This window comes from Thermobia domestica, chromosome 16 (genome assembly GCF_964235325.1).
Source record: "Thermobia domestica chromosome 16, izTheDome1.hap1.1, whole genome shotgun sequence".
NCBI lineage: Eukaryota > Metazoa > Arthropoda > Insecta > Zygentoma > Lepismatidae > Thermobia > Thermobia domestica.
Window position 1 is genome coordinate 110,174,242 of NC_137469.1, and position 6,421 is coordinate 110,180,662.

A 6,421-nucleotide genomic window follows, 5' to 3' on the forward strand; every position below is an offset into this window, starting at 1 on the left:
TGTTTTTGTCAGAAACAAGTTCCTTATTATTGAAGATAGAAACAAGTTTTTTTTTTTTTTTAAATGTTAACAGATATAGAAGAGAAATCAAGAAATCAAGATAAAAGAGCTAGTTGCACTGGAATTGCAAACTGATACATTGAGATTGAAGCTCGATAGTGAATTCAATAAAAAGGATTACCATCTTTCCTCTGCAGGTGTGTTTGCTTTATCTTTCACTAACATAATAGATTAATATTTAAAAAAAAAAAGACACAACGGGATTGCATTTTTATAAGTATTTAAGCCTTTCTGAGTGCAACTGTTCTTACCCTCACCTTTGTTGTTCATGCTGGAGTAGCATACTTAAAATCATGACTTTTAAGATTTATTCTTTCTGGAGAAAGTGGGAGGCGGCAAATTATACCATTGCATGGGGCGACAATTTGACTAGGACCGGCTCTCATGATATGTATATAAAAGACATGAATATAGGATGACTCAATTTGAAGTAATGCAGGGTGTTTCAAAATTAATATTAGGGTTTTGAAACCTTGTAGTATCTATTACAATTAACTTACAATTATAAATATTATATCAAATGAAAGAGCAACTCAAACAATTTTGTACGCACGCATGTACATGCATTGTTTCTTCTGTCTACCGTTAGAAAGAGCAAGCAGCAAAGATGTAGACTAGAGAGCAGAAAGTTTTTTGTGTTTTAATAAAAACTGAATCTGTACAGTGCAATGGTCTGTGTGAAGAATATTAAGGAGACGCTTGCAACTGCGTCCTTATCGTTTGCAGTTGCTACAGGTCTAAAGCCTACAGACTACGGTTTACGTGCCAATTTCGCAAGTGAAATATTGCTGCATAACAATGAAGATTTTCTGGATCGTGTAATCTTCAGTGATAAATCGACATTTCACCTAAGAGCTAATGTGAACACTCATAATGTTTGTATCTGGCCGTCAGCAAATCCTCAGGAGATGGTACACTTGAAACGAGACTCCCCTAAATTGAATGTGTTTTGTGCCATATGGTGGAAAGTTTATGGGCCTTTCTCGCCTATCGACTAGATGTGTGCCGTGTGACGAATGAATCTCACATTGAACACTTGTAGCAAAGACTGTTTGAGGTGCATTTGAGGTTTGGTCTTTGAGTTGGTGTTTGAGGTCTTTTACTTGATGCATTGCTTATAATTGTACGTAAAATGTAATAAGTACTACGAAGACTTAAAACCCCAAAATTCATTTTGAAACACCCTGCATTTCTCACCAACAGCGTTGGAACTAAAATGTAAAAAGGAGAGAAAATTTTCCTTATAAAGTTATTGTTTACAACAACGATATTATTATTAGTCGAGACTATAACTACAACAACAACACGAGTTAGTAGTCAAAAAAAAATGTAATCAAATGTATACTCGGTGGCCCAGGTGGCCAAAGTGGCACACACGGGTGCATTTGTTTAATCCGCTCCTGTGTGGACACTAATTAAGATATCGGGATATTATTTTTGCAAAATATGGTTGGACTATAGTTTATCATAGTATTTTTTTTCTTCTGGTGTCCAATTTCCTTCTCAAATTTCACCTCAGTCAAAAATTCGAGATTTTTCTACTTTCGAATTTCCTTTACTTCTTTTTTCCCTGTAGCTTCCTTCGTTAAAGACCTCCTTAAGACTCTCCAGATAGATACCTGGGATGAATACCTAATTTGTTGACATCAATTGGACGGGCCTGCGCGCAGTCTTGCCAATTAGGGAAATTAAAATTTTCCTAAGTTTGGGGAAAATATTAGAAATTTTTGTTTATAAATACGTCCGAGTGCAAGTCAACTTACGCCAATCGAACGTTTGTCCTTACTTAACAAATGAAAGTACAGATCGTTACAATAGGGTAATTAGGGAACGCACGAAAAATTCGTATTTAGGTTTTAACACGATTTTTCTAGTTTTTCCCTACTTTTCTGTTTACCGTAATATATTTTTGGTAATTAGAAGTTTTGTTCCTTAAATATCGTCATAATATTCGTAGGATATATTAGTGGTGTACCAATGTTTAATTTAAGATAGTTTGAGACTGTCTGGTAGCAGTGTTACCAGCTACAGAAAATTTTAATTCCAGATTTTAGGGGGAAATTTTGGAAAAAATATATGTTTTGTCTCTCTTATTTCCCTCTTGTTGGCTATATAAGACCAAACGTACCAGTATCTGGAAGTCTTGTCTCTGCTCTACACAACGCACTATAGAAAGTTTCAATAGGATAATTAGAGGAAGTACAGTTGAGGTTTACAGTACACCTTGTTCTCTAATTGGGAAGATAACTGTGATTTTTTTAAAAGGTAGAATGAGATATTTTTTATTGACATGCTTACTTTATTAGATATCGTCACAATACTTGTAGGATATATTAGAGGGATACCAAAGCTTATTTTAAGATAGTTTGTGTGTGTCTGATGCTAGTGTTGCCAGCTACAGAAAATTTTAATTCCAGATTTTAGGGGCAAATTTTGAAGAAAAAATCCCTTTTTGCTTCTATTATTTCCCTCTTGTTGGCTACACTCGAACAAACTACCAGTGTCTAAAAGCCTCGTCCTTAGCCTACACAGCGCACTATAAAAAGTTTCACTAGAATAATTAGGGAAAGTACAGTTGAGGTTTATAATAAACCATGTTCTGTAAATGGTAAGAAAATGGTGAATTTCTGAGGTAGAATGAGATTTTTTTTAAAAAAATTTCTTGCTTACTTTGTTAGATATCGCCATGATACTTGTAGGATATATCCTTGAAGTACTAAGGTTTATTTTCAGATAGTTTTGGTCTGTCTGATGGCAGTGTTTCCAGCCAAAACAATTAATTCCCGCTTTTAGGTGAAAAATTTGGAAAATTTCCCTTTTCTCCTCTTTTATTACCCTCTTACTGGCTACATTGAAACAAACGTACCACTACCTAAAAGCTTCGTCTTTGCCCTACAGAACGCATCATAAAAAGTTTCAATAGGATAATTAGAGAAGCTGTAGCCCCGGCATATTTGATTTTTGCTTGTGAGGCGTAAAAAGTGTCAAAATTTCATGTGTATGACAGAATTTTTTATTTCCCTCTTTGGATGGAAGCAAGCGACTTCAGGATTTCACTGTAGGCCTACCTTGTCAACACACCAAAGATTTCTTTAGGTGACTTGAACCCATATACCAGTAGTGGTACTAGATACAAAAAATTTTGAAATTCGGTTAGGGAATTTTTTGTAAATTTTCACCCCTATATTTCCCTCAATAATTCCCCACCCATTGGCAACACTGCAATGCAACTTACACCAAAAACTAGCCACATCCATTTTCTAAAAAAACAAGGACTTAACCATATCAATCGAATGAATGGTTTTTGAACAATAAGTCACTAACTGGAAATGTAGGAAAACGCCAAAAATGACCTGGGGCCGAAAGGAATAATCACACAATTTTGCTAGTATATAGGTACAAAGAAACAAAAGATTTGTAAGTTACGAGAGCTTCGACTCAAGTTCTGTTGATTATTTCAATAATCTGCAACGTAAATCAATAAATAATAGTTGCCAGAAAAAAAAAAACAGAGATTTGAAAAAAAAACATGAAAAAGAACGATGTTTTTTATTGAAAAAAAAACTTCACAGAAAAAAACCGTTTTTTTACAACACTAAAGCAGATGCTTGCAGTTGAGGTCTCCGCCCAGAATGACGCGATGTCCTAATCCCCTAATCAAGATATGGGGATTGTCATGTAATGCATAATATGTCATAAACACTTATAGTTGTCTGTGAAAATATATGCGATGGATTGGTAATTCCAAAACGAAAGATTTATGTAAATGATATCATGTCACTTAATAAGCATACTATATCCTATCAAATGTCACAAATAAATGTTACAAGTATATCATTGTGGTGACACAAAAATATAAGGAATGAAGGAATGAGGTTCTCACATACTGATTTAATGAATGACGTCAGTGACGCAAATTTTTCGTTTTGGAATAACATCCATCCATCCATCCATCCATCCATCCATCCATCTATCTATCTATCTATCTATCTATCTATCTATCTATCTATCTATCTATCTATCTATCTATCTATCTATATATATATATATATATATATATATATATATATATATATATATATATATATATATATATATATATATATAGTGTCTCGAAAGTCCCTGAAATAGGGCAACTCTGTTATTATCAGAGTTAGAACAAAATATAAGTGGAAAACCCATCTCCAAATATGATGGTTTCAATCTAAAGTCAAGGAATTTTTTAAAATCGGAGGGGCCGTTTGGGTACACTCTTTATGCGCCCAGTATTAAATGAAAATGTAACTTTGCCATTTACCTGGACCCAGAACATAAGTGAATGAAGTAACTGTTTGAAATGGGAGATGGGCCATTTACATCTTAGACAGTAACTTCATACGAGGGCAAGTCAAGAAAGACTTGGACTGATTTTTCCCCCGGCAGTTCTGTTAACGCTGGAGCTTCATAGTTTGGCATACAAGTAGGGTGGGTCTTGCTGTGCATATATATAAAATGTTGTTAAGGAATCATTGCATGTTTGGTAACCACTACTTTTTATTGCAGGTGATGTTCTGCGCCGCCTCTAGAAGTCGCCTGTAGAAGAAATGGAGTCATTACGAGATGAACAGCATGGATGAATTTGCAGCTATACGGTTCTGCTATCGCCTGGGGAAAAGTGCAACAGAAACTCTAGGAATGTTGAGAGCAGCCTACAAAGATGACGCTCTGCCACGAAGTACCGTGTTCTGGTGGTTCAAAGAGTTTAAAGAGGGCCGAATGACAATCACGAAAGCTGGTGGACCAGGTGTATCAGCGTCAGCTGTTACTGAGGTGAACATTAACACGGCAGCAGTCATTGTTAGAGAAGATCGCCGCATCAGTATCGACGATCTGGCAGCCGCACTACGCATATTTCATGATGGCAGTGCCTTCAAAATTTTGCATGACCACCTCCACATGAGCCGAGTGTGTGCGCGATGGATTCCGCGACTCCTGACACCAGAGCAGAAGGCCGTTCGAGTGGAGACTTGCAGGGAGCTGTTGCAAAGGTTTGAGGATGGTGGAGACGCCTACCGCACCGTGCGACTTTTTTCTATTCCCTGCCCTAAAATCCAGACTGCGTGGACGCCGCTTCTCCGATAATTCCGAGGTTCTGAAGGCATCGGAGGCGGTTTTGAAGGACCTCTCAAAGAATGGCCTGTGACACGTGTTTGAGGACTGGAAGACTCGAATGAAAAAGTGCATTCAAATGGGCGGGGACTACTTTGAAAAGGATCATGTGCCTGTTGCTGAGTAATAATAAATTGCCTAGAAAAAAAATCAGTCCAAGTCTTTCTTGACTAGCCCTGTATAAATGCACACACTCATCATTAATTGCTTTTGATGTGTATTTTGCCACATTACGTCTAGTGATGGTATTCAGCCGGTTGTTAAAATATTTTGAGTTGGCTAATTTTAATGAGCGCTTGGATCAGTGACGGCTTTAGCGGGTAAGCCTACCTCAAAATTTTACAATAAAATAAAGAGTAAATATATTTTCCACTATTTATATTAATGGTAGATAATTATTTAACAAATATCATCAACCGATACTGTAAAAGTAATTTACTACTGTCAATCAATCAAATGAATATGTGCATCCATAAACTAGGGAGAGGGCCTACCCAAAATTAAAATCATAAAGCCGTCCCTGGCTTGGATCTAATTAAATATGGTCTTTTAAACGAAATAACGTAAAATTTGCTTGTAAATTTCAAATTATGTTCAAAATCATACAATTTCTTATAAATTTTGCTTGCAATCAGTGATGATTTCAGGGAGTAGCCTAGGTAATTTCTCCAAGAATTATCAAAACTCCCTCAGGAATATGTATATATTGCGCACAGTGGCGTATTTAGGATTTTGTTTCGGGGGGCTAGTACATTCTCCTGAGTGGGTATATATACGGGGTCCATGTAGATATATAGTTATTATACCTACTATCAATGGCATATTTAGCGGTGGCTTCCGGGCTTAAGCTCCCCGAAATCTTACTATAGTAAAGTATATGAATATCTTGCAGAATTTTCACATTTTCAGGCAAAGCCCCTCCCGAAAGTTAGCAAAACCTCCCCGAAACAAAATCGTAAATATGCAACTGCCTACTATATATAAATTTATTTATTTCAGGGGCTTGAGACTGATAGCCACCCCCTAAATACGCCACTGATTGTGCACAATGTGGATTTTCGGTATTTCTCAGTACTACTTTTCACCTCCACTACATTGAAATGCTTCCGGTGAAAATGCTCTGGAATAATCACTGGCTGCAACACTATTCTTGATATGCTTAATGAAGCCTGCTGTTTCCAACCGCATTCGCATTCAATAGGTTTGCATCTGC